The following is a 24,232-nucleotide window of genomic DNA, read 5'->3' as shown; positions in this document are numbered from 1 at the left end:
GGAAGGGAAGGGAAGGGAAGGGAAGGGGAACCTACCTGAGAGTAGGGGAAAAAAAGGCCAGATAATATTTTGACAAATGAGATGCATTTTCCTACACTTTTCAACAAACCAGTCAAAACAATGCAGTAAGTTATTACGTTTAGGAACTCATACAATATCGAGGGGATTCAGAAGGCCAAGGAATGGAAAACAGAGTACTTATAAAAATGAAAAATATTACATAGGACATTGTAGACATAATTTTGCTATATTGAACCTAATGATTAGCCAATAATCTGTAAGCACATAGAAGACAAACATGGCTTTCTTCAGACAAAATGATCTCAACCCTATCTATTTTCTTCCTTTGTCAGAGTAATTGGAATAAGCTGGAAAAGATAATGAAGATTTATCTTGACATTTGTAAAGATTTTTATGCTGTCATATATGACACTCCCAAGAAAATCAAGGGAATATGAACTAGATTAAATAATTACATGATAGATTAACAACTGGTTGAAAAACAATACTCAAAGAGAATATATCAATAGCACTCTATAAAACTGAGAGTCAAATTGAACAATATACAATATTTTTTATGACCTGGATTAAGAACTGGAAAGCACAGTTACAAAATTGGTGAATGTCAAAGCTGAGCAGGAGGATTACAGACACTTTGAAGAATAAAATAAAATAAAACATTAAAATCTGCAATTAATTAGATTAAACCCAAGGGAAGAAAGTAGAAAGTGATACATACAGAAAGGAGAAATAAAATAAATAAATGCAAAATGAAGAGTAATTAGAAAGAATGCTGTACTGCAGAAAACATCTTCAGCACCACAGACTGAATGTGAAGCAGAAACATGCTGTTGTTTCAAAAAGAGAAAATCTTAATCCAAGATGCGGAAAAAGGATTGTTGGATGGGAGATTTGGGAGGTAATTATTCTGGTCTATCTACTACTGATGGAATACTTTATCCAGTTTTGGGCACCATGGTTTAAGAAAAACTGAGCTTGAAGGGCATCCAGGAGAGAGTGACAAGAGTGATTAGAGGTTTAGAAAGCATGGTGTACAAAGAAAGGTTGAAAGAATTTGGTTTCTTTAGTCTAAGAGAAAACAGACTGAGAGAGAGACATGGTAGTAGCCTTTCAATATGTAAAAGTTTGTTACAAAAAGACTAAGATGACTTGTTTGTTCTTTATGTCCACTATAGGTAGATTCAGAAATAATTGGAACTATTTTCTTTGAGGTAGATTTGGGTTATATATTAGACATGACACTGTAACTGAAATTCTTAAGCAAGGGAGCACACAAATGAAGACACTTATGCAATCCCAGTTGATAGTTTTTTTAATCAAGTAAAGTAAACATTTATGTACTGTTTAGGCATGTTAGATCCTCTGTTAGGTGAGGGGGAGGATTAGATGGTCTCACAACACTACTTTTCCATTATCCGTTGTTCCTTATTCTGAATATTTTGTACCTATTACCTGGAAGAATGAATGAAATGTGAGCAAACTAGCAAAAACCACTGTCTCTTATTACTCACTATTTTTATGACTTGACTCTCATTTTTGCTTATTCTAGAACAGCCAGGCACATTTTTTTCAGAATCATTTTTTAGTAGTTCTCTCATGACTCTAATAATAGTAATCAGCTGTCAGTAAACCTCTTCTCTACCTACTGTCTTTGCTTTGAGATAGGACAACCACAGCTGAACACAGTGTTCCAGTCGAGGATGTACTACTTGTTTATATAATGACCTGATATAACTTGTTTAGGGTAATTGTCTATCCTATTATTTATTCATCTTCTACATTTACATCCCCAGTCCAGGAGGGTCCTCCAGTGCGTTGATGATAACTTTCTGATGCAAATGGTGGATGAGCCAACTAGGAGAAGAGCGCTGCTGGATCTGATCCTCACTAACAAGGAGGGTCTGGTTGAAGAGGTGAAGGTTGAGGGCAGCCTTGGTTTTAGTGACCATGAGACGGTAGAGTTCAGGACCTCATGTGGCAGGAACAGAATGGCTAGCAGAATCACAACCCTGAACTTCAGGAGGGCCAACTTTGGCCTTTTCAAGCAATTGCTAGGGGAAATCCCATGGGACAGGGTACTAGAAGGTAAGGGGGCCCAAGATAGTTGGTTAGCATTCAAGGACTGCTTCTTCCGAGCTCAAGATCAGAGCATCCCAACAGGTAGGAAGTCAAGGAAGGGTAGCAGGAGACCTGCATGGTTGAACAGGGAACTGCTGGGCAAACTCAAGTGGAAGAAGAGGGTGTACAGATCATGGAAGGAGGGGCTGGCCACTTGGGAGGAATAGAAGTCTGTTGTCAGAGGATGTAGGGAGGCAACTAGGAAAGCTAAGGCCTCCTTGGAATTAAACCTTGCAAGAGAGGTCAAGGACAACAGAAAGGGCTTCTTCAAATCCATTGCAGGTAAAGCCAACACTAGAGGCAATGTAGGCCCACTGATGAATGAGGTGGGGGTCCTGGAGACAGAGGATAAAAAGAAGGCGGAGTTACTGAATGCCTTCTTTGCCTCTGTCTATACTGTTGGAGGCTGTCCTGAGGAGCCCCGGACCCCTGTGGCCCCAGAAGAAGTCAGGATAGAGGAGGAATCTGTCTTGGTTGATGAGGGCTGGGTCAGGGACCAATTAAGCAACCTGGACGTCCATAAATCCATGGGCCCTGATGGGATGCACCCGCGGGTGCTGAGGGAGCTGGCGGAAGTCATTGCTAGGCCACTCTCCATCATCTTTGCTAAGTCATGGGCAATGGAAGAGGTGCCTGAGGACTGGAGGAAAGCGAATGTCACTCCAGTCTTCAAAAAGGGCAAGAAGGAGGACCCGGGTAACCATAGACCGGTCAGCCTCACCTCCATCCCCGGAAAGGTGATGGAACAACTTGTTCTTGGTGCTGTCTCTAGGCACATCAAGGACAGGGGGATCATTAGGGGCACTCAGCATGGCTTCACCAACGGGAAGTCTTGCTCAACCAACTTGATAGCCTTTTATGAGGATGTTACCCAGTGGATAGATGATGGTAAAGCTGTGGATGTGGTCTATCTCGATTTCAGTAAAGCGTTTGACACGGTCTCCCACAGCATCCTCACAGCTAAACTGGGGAAGTGTGGTCTGGATGATCGGGTAGTGAGGTGGATTGTGAACTGACTGAAGGAAAGAAGCCAGAGAGTAGTGGTCAGTGGGACAGAGTCCAGTTGGAGGTCTGTGTCTAGCGGAGTTCCGCAAGGATCGGTTCTGGGACCAGTTCTATTCAATATATTCATTAATGACTTGGATGAGGGATTAGAGTGCGCTGTCAGCAAGTTCGCTGATGACACAAAACTGGGAGGAGTGGCTGACACACCGGAAGGCTGCGCAGCCATTCAGAGAGACCTGGACAGGCTGGAGAGTTGGGCGGGGAGAAATTTAATGAAATATAACAAGGGCAAGTGTAGAGTCCTGCATCTGGGCAAGAACAACCCCATGTACCAGTACAAGTTGGGGGCAGACCTGTTGGAGACCAGCGTAGGGGAAAGGGACCTGGGGGTCCTAGTGGACAACAGGATGACCATGAGCCAGCAGTGTGCCCTTGTGGCCAAGAAGGCCAATGGCATCCTGGGGTGTATTAGAAGGGGTGTGGTCAGCAGGTCAAGAGAGGTTCTCCTCCCCCTCTACTCTGCCCTGGTGAGGCCGCATCTGGAGTATTGTGTCCAGTTCTCAGCCCCTCAGTTCAAGAAGGACAGGGAACTGCTAGAGAGAGTCCAGCGCAGAGCCATGAAGATGATGAAGGGAGTGGAACATCTCCCTTATGAGGAGAGGCTGAGGGAGCTGGGTCTCTTTAGCTTAGAGGAGACTGAGGGGTGACCTCATTAATGTTTATAAATATGTAAAGGGCAAGTGTCAAGAGGATGGAGCCAGGCTCTTCTCAGTGACATCCCTTGACAGGGCAAGGGGCAATGGGTGCAAGCTGGAACACAGGAGGTTCCACTTAAATATGAGGAAAAACTTCTTTATGGTGAGGGTGACCGAACACTGGAACAGGCTGTCCAGAGAGGTTGTGGAGTCTCCTTCTCTGGAGACATTCAAAACCCGCCTGGACGCGTTCCTGTGTGATATGATCTAGGCAATCCTGCTCCGGCAGGGGGATTGGACTAGATGATCTTTCGAGGTCCCTTCCAATCCCTAACATTCTGTGATTCTGTGATTATTTCCTTCTTTGACCATTGTTGACACTGAGCTGACTTTTCTTAGGATGCCCATTCACGTAGACTTGCATGGTGCTCTAAACTCCTTATCTTTGTATGTGCTGGTTATTCTGAATGCTGTAGTGTTATCTGAACATTTTGTCACATCGTTGTTCATCCTTTCTGCCCATCGTTCCTATATTTTAAGAAATGGTTCTAATTTACAACCTTTTTGTTCTCCAATCTTAATCCATTGCCAGGATAAAACTACCCCATTAATATCCTCCGCATTTTTATGTTCCACACAACAAATGCTTGTAAAGTCACTCCATAGCCTTTCTTCTTCCTTAACCCCTTATATTGAGGGGCACACAGTAAAAGTAACTCCACATCTGACTTGTCCACAGTTGAATGTCTTTTATTTAGTGGAAAAGAACAGGGTCTTAGGGACGCTATTTTAGATGTGTACTTTAGATGACATAAACTAGTTGCTTGTTACACTCCACTGAATATAAAGAGAGTCTGACTGGCTCAGATGTGGAGTTTCAGTATGTTGGCCAGGTGAATTCTCCTAAAAGTGTATGGGGATCTTGGAACAATCATGCTGTTTCATTGTGACTGAGAAGTATGTTTTGGAAAACATTAGCTGCTAAGACTTCAGAGGCTGAAATTATTACATCTAGTAGCTACTTCAGCCTGAACACTCATTGTTCAGTATCATAGAATACCAAATAAATATCAGAAACTTATTTGTGGTGGAATCCACAAGAGGACTGCAATGGCATTGCCTCTTTATGTGTGTGACATAGCATGGACTTCTTCAGCATATGGCACACAGATGAACTGTCAAAACCATAAAGACATCAATAGTAGAGTGTGCTCAGGGATCATCAGTCCTGTGTAAACTCGGAGATGCTGTTCAGCATGAAGAGAAATCAAACTGCTCCACAGACAAGCCGAAACTGCCATCTTCTGCAAAGCAGTGCTTGAATACCAGAAGGACATTGAGATTCTCAGCTGACACACTGCATTAAAAAAGGCCTGATGACCATTTCTTAAGTCCAGAAAGGTTATTCTCTATCAGAAGACAGTAGATGCTACACACAATAGGAGAGCTTGCTGAGAGGTGAAAGCAGAGATGGCCTATACTGAGTGCTTTCTGTGAGGACACTGGATTCTTTACAAATTGAGCATGAAAACCCAACAACAGCAGCAAAACCTGGGAAATGAGACTGTATCTGAAGCCTAATGGAAGAGAAATATCATAGAATCATAAAATCATAGAATAGCCCAGGTTGGAAGGGATCTCGAAAGATCATCTGGTCCAACCTTTTGTTGGAAAGGCAGCCTAGATGAGATGACATTTCCTTTACAAATGAGCCAGGATTCCTACCCTTATGACTGGGCAGATTTGCTGTTAGATGACAAGAGCCAGGATGAAGCATGTGTTGTTGGCTGAAATAGGTAAAGGCATGAAAAAATCCTCTTGACTTCGCCAACCCATCCAGATTCTACTTCTCCATGTATGACTGCATGAGGAGGTCAAGAAAAGAGAGGACATGAGTAGATCAACAATGTATGTAATATCACTAGAACTCCTTTAGTACTATCATGACCAGCCTTGTCTCTGGATTCCCTTACCACTTCCAGCACTGACAGTAATCTCATAAGCAAAAAGAAAGAGACAATTCTGCTTCTGAACTTGCTCATTCCCTGAAAGTCAGTAATTAAAGTGACTGAATTGAAGCTATGATTCAACCATGGTATAGATGGTTTCTAGGCAACTTCTTACAGAGCAGTAAAGCATTGTCCATGTCATTCACTTGCAAGGAGTCAACCACTTGAGATAGCTACAGGCAGAGATGTCAGGTTTTGGAAAATAAAACCCATGAAAGCCTACAACCTAAGATCACAGAATTAGTACTGGTTGGGATGAGAGGATCTGGTTAACCTAAATTTTGCTGTCACCGAGCCCATAGGGATTATTGCACTGTTATGTTTGAAACTAAAACCCCAGGATTTTCTCTGCATAATTATCACTGGCTGCAGAATCATCTCCTTGATGTTGAATCAAACTACTTTAAAAACTAAAAACAGCTACCATATGTTCATCACTGTGATCTTTTAAAACATGCACCAGGTACCAGCTGATAAAAATACTCTTCTGAATCTTCAGGGAGCCTGAAATTTTATCTGTAACAGAGATGCAACCAAACTGGTTCATTCAGTTAGATTGTCCATTGTGAAACTTAAAGATAATAGAAGTGCCACAATTGTTAACTATTTAAGTGCTGATCTAATGGAAGGATGTTTCTGTGACTGTTCCACAACCCCATCCCTCTACCATTTTTTATTTGTGTCCTTGTTTGTTCCTTAGAGCTCTCAAAATCCCATCTTTCATCTTTCTGTATCTCTGCCCAAGGCAACTTCCACAATGCGGTTCTGTGCACACCTCCCAAAATCTGAAGATGTCTGGTTAAAGTCAGATAAATGAGATGTCCCAACAGCAAATGAAGAAAAAAGTAGGAAATTTAAAATGTCATTTACATTTTCAAAAATTTCTGGCTGTTTCCCTTAATTGGCCAAACTGTGACCATCATAACTGCTGAGCAGTAGCTCAATCTGAAACGAGTGGGATCACTGAAACCAGTGAGAAGGAGTGTGGCTCTGTCATGAGTAGAGGTGTCACTGCCTAGTTCAGACAATGCTGCCTAAATTAGAAGAATTGGTCGCATACACAAGAATCCGTCATTGTATATCTCAGTGGTTGTTCAATGATCGTAATTGCAAGCCCCATCTTGGGTTGGGATTTATCTGTGGTAGATGTTACCATACTAAGGACACAACCTTCAGTGTAAATTGCAGTATAATGCAAAGATAACCAAGCTAGCCTGGCTACCAGAAGCAGTACAGATATGTTAGCGTACAGGCTCAGAGTATGATAGGTGCTAGTTAACCTTCCTGTTTAAAGCTAGCTCTGTTAGCTCTCTAACACACTGCTATCTGCAGTGTGACATACCCTTAAAACAGTTCTTATTCCAGGAAAAAAATAATATTATTAGTGTGGTCACAAAGGAACCCTGTGGTAGAATAAGGAACTGGCTCCTTAACTCTCAAGCTCTGGTGTTTAATTAAACTACCAGACTGCTGCATGCTCTTTGGGGAGCCTGGCACTGATGGTACACCCAGTACCAGTTTGGCACCCCACATCCAGGCTGCTGCCTCGTGCCTGGGCACAGGCAAGGCACCTTCCCTGCCCAGTCCCGAGTCCCCCAGCCCGACCAAGCTGCAGATGGATTTCTTCATCTCTCTTCCAGGGCTCTGTACCAGGGCTCTGGGCACCACAAGAGTGATTTCCAACCCTGGATTAAAGGAGTCTTGCATTCAAAGAGACAGGGACCTTGCTGTCAGATAGCTGAACCAAAATCAGTCATGACACAAGCCATGCTAATGTAAAAACAAGTAAAGTATTTATGTACAAGATCTGAATGTAAAAAATGTTCATAAAGCAGGTGTAGAGAAAAGAAGGGAACTATGCTTATTTTAAAGGCTTTTTTTCATACTCTGTTGACAAGTTCACAGAATCACAGAATCACAGAATGTTAGGGATTGGAAGGGACCTCGAAAGATCATCTAGTCCAATCCCCCTGCCGGAGCAGGATTGCCTAGACCATATCACACAGGAACGCATCCGGGCGGGTTTTGAATGTCTCCACAGAAGGAGACTCCACAACCTCTCTGGACAGCCTGTTCCAGTGTTCGGTCACCCTCACCGTAAAGAAGTTTTTCCTCATATTTAAGTGGAAACTCCTGTGTTCCATCTTGCACCCATTGCCCCTTGTCCTGTCAAGGGATGTCACTGAGAAGAGCCTGGCTCCATCCTCATGACACTTGCCCTTTACATAGTTATAAACATTAATGAGGTCACCCCTCAGTCTCCTCTTCTCTAAGCTAAAGAGACCCAGCTCCCTCAGCCTCTCCTCATAAGGGAGATGTTCCACCCCCTTAATCATCTTCGTGGCTCTGCGCTGGACTCTCTCTAGCAGTTCCCTGTCCTTCTTGAACTGAGGGGCTGAGAACTAGACACAATACTCCAGATGCGGCCTCACCAGGGCAGAGTAGAGGGGGAGGAGAACCTCTCTTGACCTGCTAGTTGACAAGCAGTTTATAGGCTTATTTTACCACATGGCTGTGAACTAGTACTCATAGAACTTTTTGTCCTTAATTTTGTAGTCACAGAACAATTTCTTTGTTTGCAGGAAGACACTTGCTTTAAAACCTAATTCCTGCACCTTTGGTTCATTCATTTGGAAAATCCCCTTCCTTCAGGAACAATTATATGAAAACCAGAGCAGAATGTCCTTGGCAGAAGAGGTTTCCACTGCCATGTTTGTCCTTTACATTTCTGATGAATCAAGCAATTTGACAATCATACCTTGTACAGGCAAATTAGAGCACTAAGTTCCACACTGCCTCTGGTTTGAGACCAGGGAAAGTCATGAACAAATTATTTCAGGTGAAAAATAGTTAGGAAGTGTAACTTGTTCATTAAGGGGTACCTTGCAACAGACTGTCTTTCTTTGGACTCTATTAGAATAGTTATATTCTGAAATTGCTTCATATTCACCTGCTATGGCTATATCTGCTACCACAAGGTTCTGTGAGAAACAGGAAATTTTTGAAGTGAGTTATTGACCTAATTTTCTGGAAAGTGCATGGATATTCACCTAATTCCCTGGAAAACATGATTTCCCTCAAAGTTCTTCTTAATTTCCATACTTAGAGTTCTGTATGTCTTCCTTCAGTAATGTACTATTGAATAACAGGATAGTAACGGTGTTTGACATGTGTATTGATCCAAAAGAGTGTTGAGACTATTAACCAAATCAAACTCGTGAAGTATTTATTGGCCTAAGTACTTGATGGGAAATATTCTGAAATGCTGTAGAACCAGGAGGATTTCCATGTCTGAATATATTCACCATGAGAGTCATTAGACTGTGATTCTAAAGCAACATGCACACGAAGCCATTGTAAATCATTCCTTTCTCTTTGGACTCCACAAGGAACATGCCAAGGCTCCCGCCTCATTTATGTTGAGACGAAAAACAATTAACAAACACATGAGAAAGAACTAACTTTAAAAAAAGGTATATATTAACACTGTGCCCTATAGCCAGTAGATTTATAAATTTATAAATTTGTATTTATTTCATAAATATACAAAGAGATGATAATTAAAAACAAAGAAGATTTTTCACCAGAGTTGAACTTGTTTCTGATTTATGGTGCTTGGCTGAGAAATCTCCCCAACCCTGTCACTCTTCTTGCTATGTTCACACACTGCAGAAATAACAGCGAACAAGCTGCCAAAGCAGATTGTGGTGGTTTCTTCCCTCATCGAACTATAAAACTGTTGTATTTATCTGTACAAAAATGTTAGAGCTGCTTTCAGACTCCTGAAGAAACAGCACATTTCTTCAGTTTCCTTTGAGTATCATTATGCCAGAACATAGTAATGTCTGACTTAGGCTAACTGGCAGCCCCTGGGCCAGGGTAGAAATACAAATAATCAGGCTTAAAAATACACAAGGTATGATATTGAATAGATCTCCCAGCATATCTGTGGGTTAAACAACAAGGCAGATAGCAGTTTGCCCTGAGGAAAAGGCTAATGAGACAAGCAGCCCCTGCAAGATTTGTCTACAGTCAAGCCCTTTTATTTTAGACACCAACCTAGAATTTTTTCGGTTTGTGCCACTAGAGCACTTGGGACCACTGACATTCTAATAAAGTCTTCTGTTTCTGCTTTTTCTGGGGGTTATTAGATCTCTTGTGTGGCATGCTCATCTCTAAAACATCTTTAAGATCAGGCTATAATCTATTGCAAAGGCGACCATGGTTAGTACATGGGAATGCAGCGCAAGAAATCTGGGTCCAGTTGCCAGTGCTGCACAGCTCTCTTGTCGCTCAGAGAGTCCATAGCATGGATGATTCCTCACTGAGGCCAGTGCTTATTGGGCCACTCCAGCTAGCAGCTGGTCTTGCTGGTGTGCAATGAGTGAAAAATAACAGACTGAGGCATGCGTGTGCCACTTTGAGAGCCTGCCTTATAAGACTGGCAGACGTGTTGAGTCTCCAGCCTGTTGCAATAAATATTGGCTGATGGCTGATCGATTAGCAGTCTGGTAGCAGGTTCTAATGATTTTTCTACCCTCCAGCATTTTTGAGAAGGTCCCTAAATGTAGCTTTGCCTTTTTCCTAGCATGGTTTACAAATGACTTGCAGTGGGTTAAGTAACAGAGCCTGATATTTCTACCTTCTGGTGGAAGTCCCATGCCAAATTTGTTCCACTGTAACACTGAGAAATTTTGAAGGCATATACTGTCCCTTTGCAGGAGACAGAAAAAAATTATTTGCCTCCTCTCTAGTTTCTGCAGGGTGATTGATAGCCTGATTAAACCAGGCTGACTCCATTTGGTTACAGAACTGAGTTTTGTTACTGTGAAAAAAAAATCCTGTTACAGTGCTGTGCAGTTTTAAAAAAAAAATCATGTGGATTTAGACAGAAATATCTGCCTCCATGGAGACAGAGCAATGTTCAGAGAGGACAAATGTCAGTTCTCAGTTTGAATATTACTTGCTACTTCCAGAAGTTCAGGAGAGTAAGGCCCTCACAACACAGAGAACTACATCTGTATCCTTTGTGGTGAAGGCAAAGGCAATACGGTTTAGGGAACTAAGATCTTCTTCTGGTAGATATGAAACAAATTTATAACTATTTTCAATTAGGCTACATGCTAGATCTGTGCTTATAAAATGCCTATTTAAATGTATAATAACTGCATATTTGAATAATGAAGTGATCACCTGTTGGGGGATATTGTTACAATATCCCCCCAAAATCACCTTTTGTTAGTGAGTTCAGAATTTGAAGAGGTAGGTCCATATTTCAAGGGGGTTTACATAGGGAGTGGATTAATCAAAAGAAATAATTATACCTAAGCAAATAATAAATAACACTTTACTTGAGACTTGGAGGTTCGCAATCATGGAGTGCAGATGGCAGATCCCTGGGTGAATTAAAAAGAAACGTTTACTAAATTTCTAGAACCTCTTCACATTTTGAGTATTTCAGTCCTTCATGTACAACCACAGAATTGGGGAGTGCCTTTATATTTCCTCACAGGTTTCTATTTTAATGTCACAGGATCTCCATTTCTTTTTGCCATTTTCTTTATGCATCTCAAGATTCATTGTAAAAGCATTTTCACAAACAGCATTGTTTCTTACTTGCTAGTGAAAATCTTACTAACTGTACTTTACTGATGATTGTATATAAAGTATGTATTTGTTATTGCCTAAGTGAATTGTATGAGTTTTACATCACTTCAGCAATTATGCCAAGCTGATGAGTGTAATGTAAATAATCCAGCAATTGCTTTTGTATTGTGCCAGTGTATAAGGACACTGCCCTAACCACTGAGTCCTGATTTAACAAAGGTTATTTTTTTTTAATAAGGCATACTTATCCTACTGTATAGGTAGCTCTGTCCCTTTTTTGAGTTGAGCTCTGCTATCCTGCAAACTGGATGGAAATCTCATTAGTGGAGCTATAATGAGCTGGTAATGAAACCCCTTCAAGCTTGCGTGCTTGCAGCCATTTGCCTGTTTGTCTTACTCTTCATCATGAGCTTGAAATTGCCCATTAGGATTGCAGCGAAGAGCGAGTCTGACTGGAGCTGTGATGCTGATGGAGCCATCAAACAGGCAGAAGTCTGTCAAAACCAAAAGGGGCCACAGGGTATTATTTATGGGGAGACTGCACCTGTGTGCATGTGTATATGCTTGCTCATCCTGAGGTCAAACTATAGGGGAGAGGGAGAAAAGAGAAAATAGAGATAGAATAGAGGGATAGAATTAGGAGGGGAAAGGGAGCAAGGACAGTGTTTTATTAGAACTTTTAAGTGTGAGCCAGCAGCATTTTATTGTACCTGAAATCAGTAAGATGTCAATGAAAGGAACTTCTAGCAAACTCTTGCTGTAAAGTGCCATGAATGCCAGCATTAATGTCAGAACAGGGAGAGTCTCAAGATGGTTATGTAGATCCTTTGAATCAAAACTGTTTAAATCTTACTCCAACACAGATGAGAAGAAGTGGAAACTCTGGTGAAACCAGGGCCGCTCAAAAGGCAGGTGCTTCTGTTGCCTTCCAGAGAGACAATATTTTAAGAAGTCAATATCCAGGATATCGAATACTTCAGAAAAACTGAAGTCCTGTTGTGATGGCAGAAGTTTTAAAGCTGCCAAGGCTAACAGAAGATTGAGTCAAGTATTCTAAAAGCCCAGTCTATCATGGGTACAATGAAGTCGCACATAGCCTCTACAATAGACTATCAGCATATTTTAATGTATCATACATCGTCAGCAAATATATTAGAAAATCAAGTTGTCAGTAAACCATTACAGAAAGCCAAGAAGATTTTACACTGTTATTTAAAAAAAACCCACTGTGACACATTTGAAACTGCAATCCAGCTACTACTTTAATGGAGAGTTAACCAGGCATGGAACGTGAGTCAAAACTCTCACTCTGTTTATGAGGAAGATTCAGCCTTAAAGAATCTTAAGAATATTCCATTAGAACTGTCTTAAATGACAAACAAATAAAAAAAAATCCTTCTCAAATTAAGGCCTTCCAAATAAAAAGAGAAAACATAAAGTATTTTAGAAAAGCTCTGAAATTTTGCTAGTATTTAGCAACAAGAAGCAGCCCACCAAATATAAATGGGAGACAAACACAGGATGGAGTCCTTCTCAGAAAAAAGCATGCTCAATAAGATGCACTGTTCAGACTGTGAAACTGCATGGCTTAATTTTCTTGCTTTTATACTTTTCTTTTATAAATGTGTTTCCTGCTTTGAAATCAGGAATTTAACCCTTTGCTTCGTTAAATTAAAATTTGTTCAAAATGAAGTCAAGAAAGTCTGATTGGCATAAAGCTTTTAATAAATTCTGTCCATCCAAACAATTAGAATGCATTGCAGTCAGGATTCTAAGATTTCTATGTCCCAAATGAAGTTCCGAAATCTTTTAAAATGGTAAATGTTACAAGTTAAAACACAGTTAGCATTAAGCACCAAAGTAGGAAACACAGTCATGTACCAAACCAAAGAAGGTCAACCTGTTGACAACTATAAAGCACCTGAGGTGGGTGCTATTTAACTATCTAAGAGTTATAAATATAATCTAAGGTAGTCATACAGACTTCTGTTGTCAATAAAGAGACAGGAAACTCCAGAGGGTGATTCATCACTCTATGATGAAGTCTCAGTTCATTGCCTACAGAGGGAGGCTAGACGACAAACATAAGCTTTGAGAAAGATACAGTAAAATATTAAAATTGGATAGCTGAGTTTGTTACTGCCCCGCAGCCATCTGCCCAAATTTCTGAAACATATATCTGCCCTTAAGGAAGAAAGATCTCTACACATTAATTAGCTCCTGAATCACTGCAGTTTTCAAACCTGTATAGGACACAGTGGTTCAGGAGTAAATTCGTGTGTGGATCGGGTGTTCCTGCCTTGGGTTGGCTGTTCATGTCACAGATGCAAAGTGGACTTTCCTTCTGCCGTCCAGTTTTTAAAAATTGTTCCTTTTTTATCAGAGCCCTCAAGGTAGACATCAGTTTTCAGACAACTGAAGTTAGGTAACATCAATCTCCCACTTAGATATCTACCGTGCTAACTATAAAGTATTATTTATCTTGTGTGAAATTTGTTAGATGGAAAGAGAATTAGTGTACAGGAATATAGCAGAAATGTTATGATTTGCACTACAGACCTTGGAGACTCATTATAACTTACTGAGTTTTGCAAGTGAGTAAAAAAAGCAAAAACAAAAAAAGGACAATTTGAAGTCCAAGATGATGCATTTCAAGATGTGGGGCTTTTTTCTCATTTAGTTTTAATTATTTATTATAACATTGCATGGAATATGTTCTGTAAAAATAATGAAGTCTTAATAAAAGAAAACTTTACTGCAGCACTTCACTTTTAAATCTTTCTTGAATTGAAAAAGATGATGGAAAGTTTGTTAATTACAGGTGATACATATCAGTGATTATAAATTAACTGCTTGCTTTTCTACAAGTTTTGTTAATCATAAAATAATGATTCAGTGAGTGTTGAACCCATATTGTTTCCCCACAGCTGGACCCAGTCAAGAAGTCTATAACTTCTACGATATTGTGCTACTGTACTGGGTCATGCCTCTCAAAGTATACTCATAGTCAGCTACTTTATGCCATACTGTGCTCTCAGCCAGTGTGTGTGTGCATCAGTATGCATCAGAACCATGACCAACTGTATCATTTCATTCTAGATGAAATAATTTCTTCTCAAGTTGTATAAGAGACAGGACCATTTGATAATGATGCTGGAGAAGAGAAATGAGAACAGTAGCCACAATTGATCAAATATGGTGTACTGTTAAGATCACTGCCTGTGTTAACAAAATTCACTCTGGCAATGTCATAGACTAAGCACGCTGGCACTGAAACAGCTGTAGAAGATGTATACTGAAGGACCTGAACGCTATGATACAAAACTGGAAAAAACAGGAACGAGGACAGGGATCATATTTGATTTCTTATGCTGTGCTCCACACTAACATTGCTGCATCTCGGCTCTGTGAGCCAGACTCTGTCTGTTTGTGCAAATCCAAACTAACTGCTGAAGTCAATCCCATTTTTCTGTCTATAAAGAAATATAGTCCACCTTTTGAATTGAAGATGATGCTTGATTTTTATTGAAAGCTCTTTATTGGTTATTTACTAGAAATGCAGTACATGTGTCAACAAATGCCTGGTGGGCAAATGAGTTTCACCACTGTGACAGCAACACAACACAACAGTCAATCCCAAAGGAATGTCAGCAAGGGCAACAGGTTGATAATGGGACTACCTTTTTTTATTGACCATTTACAGTCTTTTCCATACACTTTTTTTTTACCTTTTTTTTTTTTGTAGATAATTTTTTTTTAATCTGAACTATGCTAAGGAGCTCCAAAGTCAGACATTTATTTGTTTTTTTTGAGTAGCTAATACTCAGAGTAACTCATCCCATTTTCTCCTGGGTTACTCCACCCTCTTCTGCATATTGTCCACATCATGTAATAATAACTACTTTTGGGCTATGTGAAGTTGCATTCAGCTTTATACAACTTTCTTAACACACAGGCAGTGTGGGTCAGGGTAATAGATTTTGCCAACAGAGAACAGATAGCAATTTTAACATTTTTTTTCTTTTGGAAGGAAGAAGGTCCCACCTTTGCACAATATGCTGCAGAGCTTGCAATCATCATTGGTTTTATGTGGGTATTTTATCCTTGTGATATTCTCTTGTTTATCTCCTAGTTTCTTGGAATAATTAAGTTGCCAATTTTTTTGTTATTATTATTTTTTCATATCCCATTCTAATGCATTGGTGTAATCGTTTATAAATTGGCAATATTTCACTTCCAGCTAAAAACCAGATCTTTAGGGTCAAGGTGTGGTCAAAATGTGAATGATGTCAGGGAAAGAAACAGCCAGGTTCCCAGGAACTCTAGTTACTGATGGAAATGTTCAGATCATTGTTCAAGTCATTGAGAGGTTGTCTAGGGGTTTTAGGCTGAGCTACAGAAGAAGTTGTAAAAAATCAGTACTGATCATTCTCCTTCTAGTCCTTTTCAGTGCTCTCCTGAAGGCTTATACTCAAAGTGGTTGCACTGAAATACTGGAATTGTACTTCCTTTTCTCTCTTATGTTAAGCTTATGGGCAGGCAGTGTTGATAATGGTGATGACAATCTTGAAGTCTCTGGAATCCATTTTTCTGCCTTTTACTGATCTATCCGGATACAAGATCCCAAAGGTTCTTCCCTTTTTCTTTCATCTGCCAGTAGATCAGGTGTCTGATCTCATTGTTTGTGGTGTCTAGGAGGAGAATATTGGCCACACAGATCATAGTGAAGGGCAATGTTGATGCTATCTGTGGTTTACACGTTGTGCCAAACGTATTATGGCATTATGTTTTATAGCCTTTCACGTGTGTTATCCCTCCTCCCTTTGTGTGCGAAGACGCAGTATGCAACTGCAGCCAGGGCTGCAATGAATGATTTTAACTGAGATACCTTACCCAGAAGAGGCTTTATTGACATTTTACTGTCTCTTCACCTATTTCCTGTATCAGGGCCTTCTGCCTCTAAAATTGATTTTCTTCCCACGATTGGATTTCTTTCCCGCATTTTCCACAATTACTCCCTTACCCAATAACTTTAAAGCTTGTCTGAGAAATACCTCTCTAAACACAAGTTTTTCAGACTCCTTCCAGCTTTCCTCTTTATATTCAATATTTCAGCATCTGGTTTTGGATGTAACGCTCTTTATAGAGTAAGTCACTTTTTTCGTCATCCTTCCAGCTGACTCAGTTCTGTTAAAGTCCCTGCAACATATGGTCAGGATAGGGCATGGAAATATTTGCCTTGAAGAGAGGCTTTTTCTGCTAATTTGGCATTTAAGTACTCAGTTTTCTCTGAGGGATAACAGTTCAATGTCTTCCTCTGGTGTTAAATGTAAATAATTTCTTGCAACTTGTCTGATCTGCATGATTTTTGGAAAGACTTGATGTTTTTCATGAGTTTAGGATAATTTTACCTGACCTAGTAATCATCTGAGATTATTTATACATTGAGTGGTTATTAGTAATTTTTTGCAAGATGCATTGAATTTCCATTCAAATTTTCCTTTGAAGGCTGAATAATGGCAAGTTGTAAATTATGAAAATTGGAATGATAACAAGTCCCCCAGGAAACTTCCCCAGGGGTTATGGACTGGGTATAAGTTGCAATCTTGGAGGGCAAGATCTGTCTTTGACATGTTTTTATTTAAATTTGCAAGAATTATGTAATTGCAGTGCTATACATTCTTAATGCTTGCTTTATTCATGTATGAGGGACAAAATCAAAGACCTCATAGTCTTTGCATATTTTCCTAAGATTTTCTGGCTTTGCCAGTCTTCATAACCAACATGTCAATCAGAAGTCGATCCTCAAAAGTACTAGTATTTCTTTTACATCCTTTTCATTCACATGTGAAATTTGCATTGGTAACCACACTGCAGTAGATTTGCTCTGATATAATCAATGTTAGCAGTTTGCACATGGTTGAGAGATATGTGATTATTTAGGAGTTGGGAACTAATTGATGACCTGTGCTTTTGTTTTCCATAATTAACACTACTCTGACATGCATCTTAATGATTACTCCTGAGAGAACTGCCTGGAGTTTTGTACTAGTCTTGGGTGCGAAAATACAAAGTACTGAAGCCAAAAACTATGGATAACATCTGGTCCTGCCATTTTTTCTTCTAAGGGATCTCTCGACCATTTCTGCTAATTTTAGTTTTATTTGTATAAAACCTCTGTTCCAGCATCTTTAATCCACCTGGTATTGCTTTTCTGTTTAATAAGGTTGTCTGAAATTTTGTTGCACAACTTTATGGACTCTGGAAAGTTTCTAGTGATTCCTCCTAATAAAGTCTTTTGTTTGAACTTGAATGGCTTTACTGTCTGCCTTCCTCCTTTGTAATATTTTATCTTTTCATATCTTCTAGCCTGCAGATAAGGAGGGCATGGCTCACTTGCTCACTGTTGGATAAATGATAAATATTAATAATAGCCTGTGTATAACAAATTCAGATAAAGATAAAAAGAGAATATTTTTTCTTGGCAACACTAAAAGATAGATTTTTAGGTCACTGCAGATTTTTTTATGTACTTGAACAGTAAAAAATTACTTAGTTCCCAAGACTGTGATTGACTTTTTTCATTGGAAATATGGGGTTTTTTTGTTGTTAGTGGTTTTCCTCTTCATCCAAATGTTGCCTTCATCTTACCTGAACTTATCTCTGGACAATTTCCTTTCTTTTTTTTTTTTTTTTTTTTGGTCATTCTCCATCAGATACTCTGCTGGAGAAATACTATTATCAGGACTCCTTTTATTGAAGAGATGTACTCGGGTATAATCCACAGGCTGGAAGTTTGGCCTTCCCATCAGTTTTACACAGGAATTTAGAAAGAAAGGTTAAAGGATTAAAACCTGAAGAATGAAGAACTGTTACCTATTATCTCTGAAGTGGGGTAAAGTCAGTATAGCATTCATTTATTCACAGAGAGAGAAGCCTCAGAACTTTGTGATCCATGGTAGCAAAAGCAATTGATAAAAAATACAGTAATAATGTCTATTTTGATCAGTAATGTTTGTGATACCTCGATCATGGCTATAAGATTAGCTGTCATTACAGTTAGTGACATATCTTCCTCATTCATTTCAGTAGTCTGCCTGGAAAGATATGAAATATGGGTAGGAAGAAATTATATGCCACAGGAATGGAATGACCATTATTTTTAAAAACGAGCGTGGCCAAGGAGCAAAGGTAAAAGCTGTGGTGATTATTTCCCAAATATGTTTTAACTGTCAATAAATTAAAATTATTTTCCCCAAGTCTGGTCCTGTTTTGCCCATGACAATAATTGGTAAGTGATCTTTCTGTCTTCATCTCAATCCACAAGCATTCTCATCCTATTTTCTGCCCCTGACCCACCATGGTTTGACTGTTAGCCAAGGTTAACTCACCACATTACATCATAGGCTGGTTTATTGTCCTGTTTACTGAGGCTTGTGCCATAGGTGTATCTTTCCATTATTATTTGGTGAGTGTGGTTTTGAGGAGAATCCCCTGACCATGTCCAAGGGTGACATTGCAGAGAGGTCTCAGAGGATGCAGGCTGGATTCCTTGTGGAGGAAGATAACCAGAAGAAACTTTAAGAGGACTACTCCTGGTATGGTGAAGCCACTAAAGGGTGTTCTCATGGCAGGAAAAGCTGGAAAGGCTCATTGTGAAACATGTCATGGGCACTGCGCCTGAAAAAATTTTTGCTATATAGATCCATTCCTGCAGTGATATCTGCTGATGTAGACAAAGCCAATGGCCTCCTTGAAGATGACTTTCATTAATGCTAAGGAGCATGGAGTAATTAAGTAAAAGACAGGATGGATTTGATTTGGTGCTTCATAATTTCTGGCTGTATCTACAGTGCTGTAGGAACAATCCCAGACCTACAAACCAAATGGAACAAAATATCTCCCACACTGATGTAGCCCAACTGCCCCTCGGCCGTGATATGCAACACGGCCCAGATATTTTCAGGCCATAGGCAACCCTCTGAAATATACTCTAAACAATAATTTAATTTTCACTTTGAAGTGACTAAGATGTGACAGCTCTGTCATGGCCTATGACAGGGTGTTTATAGGAGCATGCTGAGGATGTGATGCATAATATGGGCAGTGGCAAGACATGAAGCAGGCAGGGTACTTGTAGGTATAAAGTTTGCAGATGCAGACTTGAACTTCAGCACAGTTTCCTTTCATATTAGAGCAAGCAACACACAAGACCACATCTGAGTTTCACCTCAGAAGGAAATAATTGTGAGAAAAATGCCTAGGAACAAATCAGAGTGTGTGTAGTTTGGACAACCAGTGGAGCAGAACCTGACAGAAATAAACAGATGAGCTGAGAGAGTAGATGCACCTTCTGCTGAGAGAAGACCACTCCCCAAGAGGAGAGTATGAAGTTTCTACCAAGATACCAAATGTTGTTAGCTATGCAACATTTATGGTTTAATTTTAGGTAGTCCTGCAAGGAGCAGGGAGGGGAGTTGGACTCGATGATCCTTATAGGTCCCTTTCAACTTGAGATATTCTATGATTCTATGATGTTACACAAATAGTTTCAGTCTGTTTCTATAGATTCATACTGAGATGAAATTCTGTACAGTTATTACACGTATGGTGTTCTCCCTTGATACAACTAAATACTTATCACCCAGGGGATTACAAAGAGGTATCATTATCAGCCCTTTCAAGCCTAGCTCATTTTCCTCCCTATTAAGCAAAACAGTCTAAAATTTCAATGTTCCCTTCAAGGGTAACCTTGGTTTATAAGTAGGCAAAGACAGTTAGGGAAAACAGACAGACCTATTGCCACCTTCTGGAATACCTCAGCTAGGCAGGATTCAAAAAGGAATTAAAGTATAGGAGAAGGAAAATGTCTTCAAAACTCTGTCTGCCATGACTCTTGCCAAGACCAGCTTTTAAGACTTTTACTGATGACATTCGGGTTCAGACTCAGTGAAGAGGCTCTGAACTTCCCATTAAACTGGGGCCTTGGGTCTTCATCTCTTTCTGTTAATTAATCTTAGTCTCTGAAGAATTATGATGTCTTGTGATGCCAGAACAGTTCTGAAAGGTCTAAGTTTGTCAGTTAGTATCGCTATCTCCTGTTCGCAGGGTTTTATCAGTCCTCCAACACACTCATCTCAGGGAAGGATATCATCCTTCGTCAGGATGTTCTGGAATTCACGTCTCTCAGTGTCCTGCTATTTGGTTATATTTAAAGTGTCTGAATGAAAAGAATTAATCACTCATACTTTTACAAGTGTGAAAAATATTCCTCCTTTACCAGGAATATTATTAAGCATTACGTTGCAAGTGGTATGAGTGAACAGGATTCAGGACACGTTTGCCAAGGTGCATGAATCATTCACTTAAGTTCAGAGCAAATTCACAAAGCAATTCTCAGAGGATTAATCATTTTAGTAGAAAGTATATGAAGTGCAGGAGGTGGCAACTGGGGTTTTTTTTTGTTTGTATGGTTGGTTTCATACAGAATGTTCTTTTTTTGGGCAGTGGCAGTGAGGATTTATGGATGTTTCAATTTGGAATGGATGTCTTGAAACAAAATCTTTGTTCTGATCATTCCTGAAGTTTATTTTCATTTAGAGTTATTCACTTCAGTGTGAAATGCTGATGTTTTCATACTTTTATTATTCAGGTTACATATAACTTTTGCTGTACATGCTATGAGGGCTCATATTTAGATTTAGACATATGCACCAACCTTGGAGAACTGAACTTGCTCAATACACAGAACAATTTACTGAAAGACCCACCAGTGAAACCCTGGTGGTTTGGCTGTGGTTCTTCAGGTCTAAATTGAAAGTTACCCTCATTTTCAGTTGAACTCATACAAAAAATAATTTTTTCAAGGTCAGCATTTCACCGTACTATAGGAAAGATGTTTGTTATTATTAATTGCTGTACATCTGGAACACTAGTATCAGGTTCACTTTTATCTGATTGCACAAAGTGAGGAAAATTCAAGTCGTTATTGATAAAATCAGCCCCAAAGACATTTCTAGAATTAGCAGCAAAGAAAAAGGGACTTTGAAAGCCAATGTCACCAATTATTGAGCAATATAAAAAGAAAAAAATGAACAGTAATCTGGGCTGATAATCTACCATGTACATAGCATCTCCTCTGCTGTTTGTTCTACATTGACAGTCCAGGAGGATGTTAAATGCTGGCGGATGGGAATAGGGAGAGGAGGAGGAAGAGACAGGCCAGATGCTAGCTTGAAACTTTAAGAATGATTTCATTAGATCTTTTTGTCCAACACAATAAAATAATAAAGCAAGAATATTTGCACTTCTGTCTGAATATTTTTATTGGGATTTGCTTATAAAGAAAAAGCAAAGAGCCACGTAATAGGGAATTAGAGAAAAAAATTATGGACTTGTTATATGTTAAAATAAGAGGCTGTATTTTGAGTCAGAATCAGGTTCTATCAAAAAAATTGTATATCATAATAGACTGAAAGACTATCAAACTGTGTAAAACCCAGAGTTACCTCACTGAAATCTGTGTAGTTATGCGAATAGTTCAAAATTCTATCGTGTTTTAGGGGCTATTGTTGTTTCATTCAGTGCTCTCCTAAGAACTGATACATTCTCTGGTGGCATAAGTGAGTGAAGATGAAGGAACTGTTCCCATTTACACCAATAGGAAGTTTGCCCCATTGTCTTTCACATAACACGATTTTATTCTTGGAACTGATTTCTGTAAATCATATATTTTGCTCTTTGAGCTTAATAATTATACTTGCAGCTGATTAACTCAAGTTTGTTTTAAAAATTTGCATTTTCTAGAGCATAAAATCTGTGAAAATTTTGCCCAATATATATGTCAATTTGTGTTACTTCTACAAAGCTAAAATGTATCTTTCCAAATTGTATTATTTGAGTGTATTGAATGTACTGAAGTGCTAAAAAAGAGGAGGATGCAAGAACTGATTATTACCAATGAGCAGTAAGTGCTTAGAGAGGCGTTGAAGTATGGTATTTCTAGACAAAACAGGTAATATTTTCTGTGTCTTCTCAGTTTGTCTTCCTGCCTTAACACACTACATGTTATAATGTAATCTATGAGATAGAAACAATACTGTGATTCCTAATTAAATTAAAAGTAATTACCCGTTTTGCAGATACGGCTTTCAATTGAGCAGCTGCAAGTTGATATTTTGTCATCCTCAGTTTATCTATATGCACATGCGTGATTCTTTGTATCAGTTATTAATGACGTTTTCTCAGTAGTCATGAAGTGTTGTGGAAAACACAAGACGAAAAGGAAGAATGAAAAAAAGTGTTACAGGAAATGGAGACAGTGAATGAGTACATTTACTACTGTAAGTCTTCACCTGGGATGCTAGTTCCTTGCTCACCTATTTTCTGTTATATCTCAGAGTGGTCTGAAAGAAACATCAGATCATGCCTATTTTTTTTTCTCATTTTTTGGGGGCTAGCAGCAAATTTTAAAAACAGAGAATCTGGCAGATTAAGCACAAAGACTTAGTTCTTTTGCTTTATTAATGCCCTTCTATCCTGCCCTGGAAATGTTAAAATATCCTACATTGAATGTAAATACAGTTTATTTGCTTAATATATAGATATAATCAACATACCTTTAAAGAGTTTTTACATTATTATACCGGAGTGGAGAGGAGAGGAGAGGAGAGGAGAGGAGAGGAGAGGAGAGGAGAGGAGAGGAGAGGAGAGGAGAGGAGAGGAGAAGGAAGGAAGAATCTCAGTGAAAATAAGATGCAAAAGGTGGTTTTTTTTTAACAATGCAATAGATTTTCCATTTTTAGAAGAAAAAGTTTCTGGCTTTTGAGCAGACTTTTATATGAGAACAAAAGGAAACTTCATTACAGAAAAATATTGCACTAGAGTATTATTCAGACTGATTTAGAGTCTTTTGCAGCCGCATGGTTCTCTTACAACAATGGGAACATCTTACAACATGGTTCTCTTACAACAACATCTTCTCCAGTCGAGAGTATTATGCAGCTGCTTAAGAGTGTACGCAGGGTGATGTCCATTTGAGTGACTGTTATCTTGCTGGCATAAGCCTGCTACCAAACAGGAGCAATTATTCCCAATGCAGTCAAATTAAATTTTCATAACTACGGAGCTGCATTTTACCTTGGGGCACTACCTGATGCCCATTTCTTCATTCCTCGTTCCTTAATCCTCTATATTAAATCTAAACAAATCAACGTTTACTAACATTAATATTTTAACATACAGTACTTGCTCTGCCTTCTGATATCTTGTGCCTTTATTAGTAGCATGGTGAAGGCTTTCTGCAGTGAACAGCAAAAGGCCCCTTTTTTGTTTTCTATTCTTGTTAGCTGGTTTATTTCTTCATGTGCAAATGTGCGCATATAAGCATATATTTTTCTGCCACTTAAGTCACCAGATATTCCTAAGTAATGAGAGAAAACAAATCATCATTTCACCACTGAACAAGGGTCATATTGTGAAAAGACTAAGGGAGCATTAAAAAAACCCTGCTTCAATTCCTGCATTAATCAAGTGAACAAAATGGGTTCACTTCCCTTTAAAGAGCCATCAGTCACTTCTTGGTACCCAGATTTACCAGTACAGGTCCATACACCTTTACCAAAGCACCCCTCTGCCTGGAGGCTGAAGGTGAGAGCTTCACAAACCATATCAAGAGCAAAGCACCTCTGATGCTTGTGAAGCTGCTTCCCAGATACAGTGAACTTAAAACTGTCCTTGCAGCCACAGACCCCTGATTCCCACCCTGCAGTTCCTTCA

The sequence above is a fragment of the Nyctibius grandis genome, chromosome 3 (assembly GCF_013368605.1).
Source record: "Nyctibius grandis isolate bNycGra1 chromosome 3, bNycGra1.pri, whole genome shotgun sequence".
In the NCBI taxonomy this organism is placed as follows: Eukaryota; Metazoa; Chordata; class Aves; order Nyctibiiformes; family Nyctibiidae; genus Nyctibius; species Nyctibius grandis.
The sequence above is the reverse complement of the archived record's forward strand: the minus strand, read 5'-3'. Positions refer to the sequence as shown.